This window comes from Rhipicephalus sanguineus, chromosome 4, assembly GCF_013339695.2.
Source record: "Rhipicephalus sanguineus isolate Rsan-2018 chromosome 4, BIME_Rsan_1.4, whole genome shotgun sequence".
Classification (NCBI taxonomy): Eukaryota; Metazoa; Arthropoda; class Arachnida; order Ixodida; family Ixodidae; genus Rhipicephalus; species Rhipicephalus sanguineus.
In genome coordinates, this window is record NC_051179.1 from 114,675,802 (window position 1) to 114,689,301 (window position 13,500).

The 13,500-nt window shown below is 45.2% G+C and overlaps 1 long non-coding RNA gene across 1 annotated transcript in view; it reads left to right on the top strand.

Moving 5' to 3' along the window:
• LOC119390601 (uncharacterized) overlaps positions 1–8,427 on the top strand; it is a 31,971-nt gene extending 23,544 nt beyond the window's left edge. Inside the window, exon 3 of the long non-coding RNA XR_005183400.2 lies at positions 8,232–8,427. This is a non-coding gene — a long non-coding RNA (uncharacterized LOC119390601). The remainder of the gene's footprint in view (positions 1–8,231) is intronic.
• The last annotated feature ends 5,073 nt before the right edge of the window (positions 8,428–13,500 follow it).

Genomic DNA, 13,500 nt, shown 5'->3' on the forward strand with positions numbered 1-13,500 from the left:
ACTTTGATGATTCCGAAAAATACGCGTCTTGTATACAAGTGTCACACTACGAGATGTAATATCGCAGTAATATTGCGTGGTACAAGCGTACATTGCCGTCGCGCGTCACACCATGTCATTATCATAACGACTGGTTTAAAGACAGCCACCCATTACAGAAGGCACATTACTGCGCGCATTCCTTTAGACCACGTAGTGGGTGCATCGCAACTTCGAAAAAATCACAGCATATCCACGGACTGAATGATGATGAGTGGGCGAAGCTGCGGAGGTTCATCGGTAAACCGTGAATCTTCCGTGAATTCTGCCCAGTACATCATCATCGACGTGAGATCGGGCGCGTTTATACTAAAGGTTCGATGAGTTATGACGACTTACAGCTCACTTTAATTTTGCATGTACGCTGTGAATTTTCATTGTTTAGAAAACCATTGCTTTAGAAAACATCTGGCGTCTTTCGTTAAGCAGCTGGCGTCTTTTAGTTTTGCTTTAGAAACATCTGGCGTTCTTTCGTTTTGCTTTTACAAAGCATCTGGCGTCTTTCGTTGGTTTATTTCACCAATCAACGGCGTTTTGAACAAAATTTTTATTGTTTAATCACGCACAGGAGAAATCTCACCAGGCACTACCTTGGAGGTAAAGAATGGCTGCTAATGGGAATGAGAGACAGAAGAAGTCGGCTTTTAGCTAACGCTGCGAATTTTTTATTGTTCAACAGCGCACAGGAAAAATCTCCCACCGGCACCACCTTGGAGGTCAAAGCGTAAGACTGGTTACGCACTACGACTACGACTACGAGGGACGAACGGGTGCCGCCTTAAGGAGCTTCGCCCCTAAAAGTTTCTCGCGCATAATTGCCCCTGGTTTAAAGCATGCTACCCATTACATAAGGCACACACCTTAGTGCGCGCATTCTGTTAAACACTCATAGTGTTCGAAGTGCGCACTAGGGGCAGGATATCCCTATCGCGTTCAACTCTTAAAGGCGAAGCTTAAGCGTCCCCTTAATTTTTTCACAGTTGGCGTGGACATCCTTCGGCACGGCCCTATTTTCTCGCCGGTTTCATCGCTCAGAAATAGGTACGCTTGTAAAGAGCTGCACGTGGAAGAATAATTCAGCAGCTTCGACGAAGAGTATTTTGCTCCATTAGGGTGCCATGGGATCACGCATTTATTTATTTATTTATTTATCCAATTATTTGTTAATAACTACACTGTTTTGCCCAAAGGCTTACGCGTAAGCAGCGGCTTGCAGCTCAAAAAAAAAGAAACAGGTCTTCGTTGGTGCAGCACAAGTGTGCACAAGACAATAAATTCCACTCTACTACAGTCTGCAAGAAATAGCATAAAGGTTCTTTCTAGTCCGGTATTCTTAAAGCTTAAAGTCATGATCGGATTATGACATAGTGGGCATCTCACAACTGCAGTTTGGACCCGCCACGGTGGTATAGTGGTTATGGTGCTCGACTGCTGACCCGCAGGTCGCGGGATGGAATCCCGGCCGCGGCGGCCGCATTTTCGATGGAGGCGAAAATGCTAGAGACCCGTGTGCTTAGATTTATGTGCACGTTACAGGACCCCAGGTAGTCGAAATTTCTGGAGCCGTCCACTACGGCGTCTCTCATAATAATATTGTGGTTTTGGGACGTTCAAGCCCCGCAATTATTAATCACTAATGCAATTTCAGTAGTCGCTCTGAGATAATTTACACCAGATTTGTGAAGGCTGCTCCTCCACCTTGCGCTGGGACCATGCTGCGCGTTCTGTGCCGGCCTGGCGTGTTAGGGGCGAAGCTCCTTATAGCGGCACCCGTTCGTCCCTCGTAGCGTAGTATGTAACCAGTCTTACGCTTTGACCTGCAAGGTGGTGCCGGTGGGAGATTTTCCTGTGCGTTGTTGAACAATACAAAATTCGCAGCGTTAGCTAAAAGCCTACTTCTTCTGTCTCTCATTCCCATTAGCAGCCATTCTTTACCTCCAAGGTAGTGCCTGGTGAGATTTCTCCTGTGCGTGATTAAACAATAAAAATTTTGTTCAAAACGCCGTTGATTGATGAAATAAACTGACAAAAGACGCCAGATGTTTTGTAAAAGCAAAATGAAAGAACGCCAGATGTTTCTAAAGCAAAACGAAAAGACGCCAGCTGCTTAACGAAAGACGCCAGATGTTTTCTAAGCAATGGTTTTCTAAACGATGAAAATTCACAGCGTGCATGTAAAATTAAAGTGCGCTGCAAGTCGTCATAACTCATCGAACCTTTAGTATAAACGCGCCCGATCTCACGTCGGTGATGATGTACTGGGCAGAATTCACGGAAGATTCACGGTTTACCGATGAACTTCCGGAGCTTCGCCCACTCATCATCATCCACTCCGTGGATATGCTGTGATTTTTTTTTCCTGTTTAGAAATGCCATTCGTGACGAAAATTTGAATGGCTCGGCTTTAAGGAGCGAAGCGTGCAGATCTTCATGCCATGAGGGAGGTTTTCTTCTATGCTACCAATTGCTCATCCCAATTGCAAAACTGTGAAGTTGTCAACGCCATCGCATAAATTGATACATACGTACGCTGCTTGTCATATTAAGAACACTCACTAATCAGGAACAACTGACACTGTACCGCACTCAGCTACTGTCCCAGGGTAGCACCGTTCAGCGCATGTCTAGTTATGACATCTAGCGCGACACAAGGTTGCGACAGTGTAATGTCGATGAGCAATTGACGTCTCCATTCATATAGGACACCGTTCTATCGCACATGTTCTTATTTATTACGCGTATTTCACTGTCTAACAATGTATGAAAATCTCTCCAATCAGAGGGGCGATGTATTATGCCACGCTTGGAAAGTACGCATACTATTCACTGCTGTAACGTTACAAGTCCGGGCGTGTTTTGGGGCCATAGGCGTGCTCACGAGGGGACAGAGTATATAGGCACGCCTATGACGTGCTACCGATATGCCCTACCGATGTTCATTTCTCCTTCTTTATTTCGACTAAGATGTCCTTATAACTTAATTATTTATTTTTATTTTCTTTGCTTCTATTTTTTTGAAAATCTGGATTGTACCAGTGAATTTATTTTTAAACCATCCATTCCTAAACATATTCGGATTGTAAAACAATTTTATTTCTAAAATAAGGTACCACCCGTTTCATGGCCGATCCCCCGCGGTGGGTTGCGCCAAGTAGCTGAAGATCAACCAACCAACATGTTTTTGTTCCCTGACCTACGCTGCTCTCATATTGTCCTTTAGGGTTACATCTATCATTTTCCTTTCCTTGACTCGCTGCGACCTCCTCACTTCAAGTTTAACCTGGAACTTGTTACTGGGTAAGTTGGTGCCTAGGTTTCCTAAACATTTTATTCCTGGCGCAATACTTCAACATGAAGAAAATACAGAGAAGAGACAGATGAGCGACATCACCAAATGTTTATTGACGGTCAAAGGTGGAAAACGAAGTAAACGTCAGAGCATGCGCAGTGGCGTGAAAGCGTGACGTCAGACATGTCATCACTGAAGGTGAACTCTTTTCGTAAGCCTCCAGGTTTCCTGCCCATAGGTAAGTACCGGTAAGGTGCAGCTGTTATATGCCGTTATCTTGACGGATAATGGTAAACTATCATTCATGATCTGAGGATGCCTGCCAAATTGCTCTGCATCCTATTTGTATTCTTCTACCTACCCCAGGTATCTACCTACCCTAAGTAGACATCTTCCTCTACCGCCTCCAGTGCCTTGCTGCCTATGCTGCCTATCGCAAAGCGATTCTTTCTGCCGAGAATATGGAACATCACTGTAGTTCTCTACATATTAATTTGCAGACTTACCGTTCTGCTTTCCCTGTCCAATTCAGTAATCATGCTTTGCAGTTTGTCCCCTGAGTTGCTCAGTAAATATTCTCCTGTAAATGCTTTGGCTGACTAGCCGCTACCGGGAAGTTTGTATTCATATCTACAAGTCAGTTTCTCAAGCCCGTTGAGAGGACAACGTGTTGAGGTACCAACGCAGTTTTCAATTGCACGAAGCTATTTTGAGGGAAGTCATGGAATATTAGCGCCAACACCGACGAATTCTCTTTTGTTTACTTGGTCGTCGATCGGTTGGAGTGTATCGCGCTGTTATTTATACAGTTACACAGCGAATGTCGTGACGTCGTAGAGATTTTAGTTAAGGGGGAGAGATTTTGTTTGCACTGCACAGTCGGTATATGACGTCGTATTTACGGCATTCCTCCAGTTGCGCTCCATGCTTTGAAAAATAATGGCCTTGGAAATGAATGTCGCTCTCCTACGATACCAGCACGCAGAAACAGGTGCCGTAATGCGTCAAATAACAGCTGTTAAAACGTAGTCCGCAATGACGTCCAGTGCGCATGCAAGCCACACCGCAAAAGATCCGACGCTTGGAAATAGCCAAGAATCGTTGGTTATCGCTACAAAAAGACTTATCTCAGCATGCGGCCGAACAAATGGAAAGTCACGACTTTCAAGCGTTCGAGAAACTGAGAAAGGAATGCGACCGAATCTTCATAATAGTAATTACTGGGGTTTTACATGACGAAACAACGATCTTATAGGAACTACAGATTAATTGTAACCGCTTGGCATTGTGTAAAGAGCACCTAGTAGACGGGTGTTCTTGCATATCGCCCCCATAGAAATGGGGCCGCCGTGGCTCAGAATCTAATTCGCGTCCTAAAGATCAGTAGCGTGAGGCCTTCCCTGCTGAGCCATCGCGGCGTGTTAACATAGAAACCGCTAGCCGATTGTCACGATTTCGCCACGTACCATGAAGTCGAGCGGGGCCCTCAGGTGAAAACATATTTATACTTAGACATCCTGTGTGCTTGTCGGGCAAACGCCTTTGAACGTATCGTCATTTCTGACTTCCTAAAAAAAAACGCATTTCCAATGGTGCTCCCAAGGAGTGTGAATGCTTCAAAAACATGCATTCAGGTGCGTAACTTGAGAACATCATCTTTGCAATAATGAATGTTCCGCAGGCTGTAATGTCTTCTTCATGTGTAAGTTTGTTTAGCCCAATCACATGGAAGTATAATTACATTCTGTAGTGCTAAAAGTGCCGCTTTGTTTATATTGACTGAGTCCACAAATATCACCTGGGGTAGTGAAATGGTGTCACGGTAATTTTGAATGTTCCTAGCTCGCCTACACACCTTTCCAATTACAAATGAAACAATTTTCATTTAGCGAAACAAACACATGCTATAAAAGGTTAAGCTACGTCATACCAATCGTTTACCTCTCCATTCATCTTCCGGTTAACGCAGTTATCAACCAGGGCTACATACTACCGGAAACTTGTTTCATTGGCACCACACTTGCAAGGAGTAACACATGCAAGCATCTTTTTCACCATACTACAGCCAAATAAATTGCATATTAGAACCCGAATGCAAACCTCGCATTCATATGCTTGTGCTTCTTAATACAAATTCAGGGGTACGGTCAGGTCTATTTCTAGTGAATGGGGAATTTGTCCTCTTCCCTTTTTGCACAACGTGTGCACCTTATTGAAATAAAACGAAATAAAGAATCCAGCACTAAGTTCGGAATCCCCTTGGACACGCCACCTGACAGCACATCCCCGTCTTATGAAGTTTTCTTAAACGTAACACTGCGTATCTTACATCAAAAAGAAAGTTCATTCTGTTATATACCATGCAAGGCGCCGAGTGAGACGGTTACCCATGTAATACTGGGTGCGAAGCCCGACAGTACCAGTCCAATCCAGGCCAGCACACTGCCTGCCAAGGCGACGCCGTGGATAGGCACCCATTCTTGAATCCAGTAAACCAAAGGTCCTGAAAAGGCAACAACAGCAATCTGTGAGGCAACACTGAACTCAGCAAGGAAGAAAAATTGCGGTCAAACAACATTCGGTAGCATCTGCACCAAATATTGCGCTAAATCACCAGAGCTGTCTGCTTAGCGCCAGTGCAATTTGGGGCAATTTACAATTTTTGAAACGTTCGCGGATATTGCTAATAAAATTGAGATAGTGCAAATGGCGCAAGATTAATTTCATGAGCTAACAATGGCGCAATAAATTCTCGCAGGCGAAGCACCTGGAGTGGATGCATGAACTGACTTTAGCCGCAGAAGTCGAGCACGCCTGATGATGCTTGAAACGAGATGCAGAACAAGAGATGTGCTTTAGGCAGTGCTGGGCAGTATCGAAGATACATGTATCTTAGATACTATCTCAGATACTCTTTGGGTACCTTGTATCTGTATCGCGATACGTCTCGCAAAACGAGTATCTGTATCTGTATTTCCGATACATTCAGCAATGTATCGTGTATCTTAAGATACAAGATACTACTATAAAAGCACCCCCGTGCGAAACAATAAACGTCGACCAGAATTTCGGTTCTCAAGCTGATATTGCTGCCACTAAGCCACCTCAATAAAACTAACGACAGTTACATTCTTGTATATTTCCGCCAGAGCGCTCCAGCGAGCACAGGTGATGAGGTTTAGGCGCCCCTATTGGTGGAGCAGAGTCACGTGATGACGCTTGAGCCATCTCGACAAAAACAAGCGTGCGAACGTCTACGCGCAGCCTACCCTTTATTTCCTAGATGTTTTCTTTCTTTTTAGTTGTGGTGATGTCATGACACTTGTTCATAGCCACTGCACTCCGCTGCGTACTCCAATGCGTGCGGCGTCTTTCGCACAAATTCTGATGCCGCTATACTGTTGCTATCGAAGTTTGTCTTGCGTGGTGCTTCGTTGCAAAGTCTCAAGAATGCAAGAATGGGGCTGCTTTGCGTCTCGCGCCTTTCACACATCAGCGATTTTAAAGATCTCGTGGATGTAAGCTTGACCTGCATAATTACGATGAGATTGACTTACATGCAAAGGATATTCTAACAACCTTCCCTCTATCGGTGCCGACGTTAGATGCAATAGAACGAGCATTTACGTAAGAGGGAATATTTTGACGTACTGTGTCTTTGTTCTCCTTGTTAAATTGTTAGAGAAGTTCTTTTAATAATAATTTGATTGTTAGCACAAGTGCTTTCTTTGCTGTCCTCCATTCGCATCCCATACATTACCTAGTCCTCTGCATAGTTTTAACAGCGAAGCTGTTTAGCAAATCCTCCCTTCTCCGATGAACCAAAAGACTATCATCATCATAAACGGGTATGTGCCACAGAAATTGAGTAAATTCCCCTACTCACCACTGGTCCCCTAAAAATGAAGAAGGCAACATGTCCCAACAAATGGCTGCGAAGCGACGGCGGCGAGCCGAAGACCCCGAGTACGTACAACGAGAGAATACTATAGGTAACGGGAAAGGCAACGGCGGCTTCGAGAAGACCCCGAAGCGATGGAAGGCCTACGCCAACGACGATGGAAGCTTGCACCCGATGCCGTCTGCTAGTCTACTCGAAAGACGAAGACTGGTCCTAGCCATAAGCTGATCAGTCTCATGCGCCGTAACAGCAAAGTTCATCCCCGCTACAGCCAAGTTCGAGCAACAGTTCAAGCCAAGATAAAGCAAAAGTTCAGCAAGGTTACAGCCAAGTTCAAGACAAGTTCAACCTCGCTAAAGCTATAGTTCAAGTCAAGTTCAAGCCTCGCTACTGCCAAGTTCTGCCTATAGATACAGAATAAATATGCATGAGGCCGATCAGCTTCGCTGTGTATCGAGCTTTGCGCCGCTTAGTGCAAGCTTTGAGCCATCTATTTCTCCCGTCTGTTTATTGTTATATGTCTTTTGTAAAAAACGTTCTCTGCTTTATTCTTATTTTTTAACTGTCTGCGAACGTAGTTTCATTTCATATTTCGCGGGCTTTCTTTAAAAGCCCGAAAATATTCACCACGCAGCATGTACGCTGTAAAAAAAAAAATAAATGGATCGGTCGTTTTTAAATGCGCTCTGCGATGTGTCGAAGCGCAGTTGGCCCTAAAGTGGATATTAAAAATGTCGCATAATTGACTTTATTTAATTAACCAGTTAAGCTTATGACAAAACATGCCATAACGAGCACCACATGACGGTACACCAAATACCTTTGATTTCATTCAGCGGCAGTTAACCGCTTGTTTTTTTTTTCATATTTCGTTCAACTTACGTGAAACACCCTGTTTACTTATTCACTTTGATTGTTTAATATGGAACCACCTTGCTATTTGACTTAAATATACTGATTTTCCTTTGTTTAGGTCACCTTAAAGTATTCTTATTCTTACAGATCTGGAGGTAAGCAGAGCGAGAAGTGGCAATAGTGTGAATAGCAGTGATAACCTGTGGCGCTTTGTGCCTCTAGAACACGTCTGAGACGTTTCCTGGCGGCTCAGGTTCTCTCGAAGAAGAAATGGTAAAAGATTGCACGTTAGTGAATATATTGCCAGCGAACGCTTTAAGCCAGCAGATAAGTAAAATATGAAAAATCACAGCAGTTTTATGTCCTCAATCAATTGTGCGATTATATAGTTCATCGTCTTCACACGATGCGTCACAAACAATATCGCTACCAGCGTTGTTGCTGCTCTACACCTGTTGGTGGATGCGGTATTACAAAAGCAAAAATACGCTTGCGGACAAGGTAAGACTGCACAGCGGTATTTGCGCCATCGTGCGGAGGCATCCTAATAAGGTTCTTGCAAGTAGATGGTGACCTGCTAGCTGGTCGACAAGTAGAGCCGCGACAACCATAAGTTACAGAAGTGTGAAGCAAAAACCACTAATAGCGCAGCGGTTAAAGAGCTGTCATGTTAAGCAGCCAAACAAATCCCAATAAGTTGTTTAGGAATGAAACTAATATACCTTGAGCAAGACAATTAGTATTTTTTTTAAACAAACAGGTATTTTATTAAAATTAAGCAAAGTTGGTCGCAGTTGAGAAATTTTCAAGTAAACACATTTCTACATAGGCCTTTGCTGCTTCATTATATAGATCTATAATAGCAAATTTGCAAATGTATCGAAGTATCTTAAGATACAATTGGGAAGTATCCTATCGGATACAATTATTCCGGAAGTATCTTGTATCTGTATCTCAAATACTTCTTGCCCGAGTATCTTGTATCGTATCGCGATACAATTTCAAAGTATCTTTGTCCAGCCCTGGCTTTAGGGAAAGCGATGTAACACACATAAACCATTACGGAGGCGCAATGGTTTTCCTTCAATTGTGCAAAAATACCGGCCGTATAGGGCTTTGATTCGTTTGTGAACTTATCGATAACGCTGGAGGCGAAAGTTGCTACTGGTTCACAATCCGAAAGGGCTACGCTCGGTCTCACTTCAGTGAGCTTCAGTGATATTTGCATATCTAGGACGTTTGTAAGGGCAATGTTTTCATTACCGACAAAATTATATAAATGGTTTAACAGGTACTTTACGAGCTCTCAGCATCGCGTACGAGATATAATAACAATATTTCTGGAAAAAATACCAATCACATCTAACTTCGCATGTAAACAGATGGATAAATGAAGAATGCGTATTTTCTTCAGAAGTCAAGGAAACTCGGGAACCTTGCTCTTGCGGCCTTTACGTGCCTTTATTTTACATGCAGTTTTTACACTTACTATAAAAGTAGCGAATTATTAATTCACCAAAGGCGCATTCGCACTTGGGAAGAGAAGCGCGAGCGAAAACGTCCACATTTGTTCTGCCCCTCGTCCATGCCGCCGCTGCCTTTTCCACTTGTGCAGGTCAATACATTTCGCCCGTGTCCTGAGCTTTTAATGTGGTACCGAGTTCAAGTTGCTCAGGCAAAACACCGAAAAGAAATAGTTTCACCTTTCGAAGCCGCTGTTTTAGCAGACACACCAGCAGCAACCATATATGCGGACACGCCGGCAGCAGCGGCGGCGGATTGGCTCAGACCGAGATATGTTGGGCCACGCCGACTCGCAGCTGCGGCACCTTCTTCTCGTTTCAATATATTCTCGGCAGTCTTAGTCGAAACGGGGCTCTCGAGGAACGCATCCTTGCAGAGGCTGTGAGGTTAGTCGTGCTGTACGAATATATAGTTTCCGATTGCGCCGATTCAACTCTCCGCCGACTCCTTTGCCGCCATTGTGAAATTGCGGCCGGATGTTTACATCACGCGGTTTATATGCTAGTGCAACCAAAGTACGGCTTCCCGTGAAGCGGAAAGGCGTTCCGCTATCGTGTGACGGAAAAATTGGTCTCGGACCGTTTTTTTTTTTCCATTGCGCTCGCCGTGTGGTTTTCCGGCCGCTTGGGTAGCCTGTTGGGCGCCTTGGTAAATTATTTTGGAAACAAATAGCGCGAAAAAAACGTGGGACTAGTCCTGTGGTTAGGTAGCGAAGAAAGCGGATTTGTGGTGAGCTTTGCCGTTTCACTCCCTTCGAGGTCAAGTGTGAATGCGCCTTTAAAGCGGGGCATGCGCATGCCTGCAACGTTATGAGGAGTGTTTGGCGAATTAATAAGAAGAAACCTCTAACATTTAAGGCAAGAAACTTGGCAACGACAATTTGGCAGAGCAGGGTCGCGAGGTTGCACATTGCCCGGTAGGTCGGCAGGGACCGTCGTGCTCGGCGCCTATGGTGTCATCCGGCAACTTGTATGCAGAAGTATACGTTTTTGCAGTGCGGACGTTATATTGTTCTTGCTCGTGTAAGCCCGCAAGCTCAGAACGTCATCCCGTTCGTCCACAGAAGCCTTGCTGTCTTCGATTAGAAGCCGCTAGGATTTGCATACATTTATTACTGGTCTGCTTTGGTATTTATCTCTAGTGGTTATGGCACTCGACTGCTGACCCGAAGGTCACGGGATCGAATCCCGGTCGCGGCGGCTCCATTTTCGATGAAGGCGAAAATGTTTGAGGCCCGTGTACTTAGTTTAGGTGCACGTTAAAGAACCCCGGGTGGTCGAAATTTCCGGAGCCCTCCACTACGGTGTCTCTCATAATCATATCGTGGTTTTGGGATGTTAAACCCCAGATATTATTATTATTATTTGGTATTTATCGTAAGGTATTCTGGTCTTCTACTGACTACTATACCTATTGGTGATCACAGACTCATTCCCTTTGTGCGTCCGCAAGGAAACCCCTTGTTTTAGGCAGAACAATACTATATTCGATCTAACACCTGCAAAATCCTGCCCACCGCGCGCGCTTGAAAATGTCGTTGTACAGACCGACGGCTCGAGAGAAGATCCACATAACCGTCAGAGGCCATAGGGCGGTTCCGTAGTCCACGTCGTACGTTTCCTTTAGACGCACGTAGAAGAAGGCCGAGTTTGCGAGCACCAGAGTTGAGAGAAATGAGCTGAACAACACCACCACTCCGAGGCCCCAGTACCGGTCGATGCATTCATGATCCCTGTTCTTGTCTTCCTTGTGCGACTCCAGGATTGGTTCCGGCATCTGTCTGAAATTGTAACTGCACTGAGAACACAACCAAAACAGTTTTGCACCGCGAGAAAATCACCTTTGATCGAGCGTAGCGACTCTGAAATATATTTCGTGACATACAATGACACTCAGGTTTTCGTGCCTCTCAGTCTAAACTCTACGTTTTCGTGCCTTCTTTCTTTTCCGCCGTTGTGCATCAATTCAGTTGTTAGTCGGCGTTTGTGGTGTCCTGACTTCTTTCCTGTGTCCGTGTTTGCACTTCCTGTCTTTTTAGAATGAATACTTACCAACTACCTCAGCTCTCTGTTATTCTAAGCTTCACTCTAGGGGAGCAAGAGAAGTAAAAAAGAGACGGAGATAACAATCTTTAATGAAATTGCCGGAGATGTTATTCTGGTTTATCGCCTGGCTTGCTACTCCAGGTGTCGGGTGGTGACTATGATATATACAGTGATCACATATACACAAAATAATGCGTACACTCACAAACACGTGTATATGCAAAATAGTCATTCGTGAAGTTTCGTTAAGTCCAATGGTTGGGAGAAGAAGAAGAAGAAGTGGCTCTGTTCGGTCGCTGTTTTTGTGCAGTGTTCGATTTTTGCTGTTTTCTTGGTCTATTACGCTGACATCCATTTCTTCCTCGGCGTGCCAACAAGACGTCGGGTGAAGACTTCGAGGGCTCGGCGCCTTACAGGTACGAGGTTCCTTTATCAAAGACTTGGCTAGTACGCGACCACTACGGTGGTTGGTAACCATCGCCACGAGCCTTATGCTCGTCCAAGTGCGTCAACCCTCATGAGTGACACTGCAGGGCACAATGAAAAGCCTGGGGGCTTACAGGCGCGCCAAAACGTCATAAAGCCGGCACGTTTGCACATTCACAACCGCGAAATGGCTTCAGCGAGCCCAGCAGCAATGGACGACGATGAAGCTGAGCGCAAGAAGCTTCGCTTAGAAGAGAATCTTTTCGACGATAAAACGTCAACTTATAACCTAAGTGATGAAGAAGACATGGGCGAAGATGAACCATTTACGTTGGTTGCGTATAAGAAGAAGCGAGCAGAGGGCATCCCAGTCGTCTTTCGTCCAACAGCTGAAGGTGCTAGTTTCTGGAAAGTGAACCCCAATCGAGTGTCAGCCGAAGTAGTTTCCGCTGCTAAAGAAAAAGTGCAGTCATTCAGAACGACCAGAGATGGAAGCTTCAGTGTCAGCGTTGCTTCCTTAGCTTCAGCCAAGCGCCTTCTAATGCTTTCGAATGTAGGCGGCCTGGAAGTTAAGCCTTTCATCCCAGAGTCATACACTCGGAACGTTGGGAAATTAAAGCATGTGCCTCTGCAGTATTCAGACGAACAACTCCTAGAGTACTTGAGAGATGCAGGGGTTATATCGGCGCGGCGGCAAATGAAATATTACCGCCAGGAAGATGGAGCAGTAACGTCGCGTCCACTTCACACAGTGATTCTGACTTTTCGAGATGACCGCCCGATTCCAGGAAGAATCTACTTAGGATTCACCAGTCACCCAGTGGAACAATATCTTGGTCCAGCACTCCGGTGCTATAACTGCCAGCGATTCGGACACATGGCAAAAAGTTGCCGTAACACACGCCGGTGTAAGATCTGCTCAGAAGAACACCACCATAAGGAGTGCAAGTCAGTTCTTCAACCTAAGTGTGCAAACTGTGCAGGTAATCACGCTGCCTCATATTCAGGCTGCCCGCAAAGTAAAGCTGCTGCGAAAATGCGTCGGCATGAGCTCATTCATGGAAGAAAACCGCGCCCCAATGAACCCTCTCCAAACCTTGAGATTGTTCATCCTGTACGTGATCTACCTCAGCGCACACCGCAACAACAACAGCCGACAAACACACCAAGAGAACCGCCAAGAGCACACCCGAGAGACCACTCACGAGAAGTACATTTAAGTACCCCAACCTACGCGTCAAAGCTGCGAACGCCCACGCGACCTCAGCCGGAAAGTAGCAGAACCGACAGCGCCAGTGTTCGCCCAAGCTACAACATCGAAACATCACGTCGTTCTCAACAGGCCTCAGAAACTGAACCATTCAAGGGGGACCATGCCTCTGCATCAGTCATGCAATTGATTCTACCAATGCTTTTCGCAG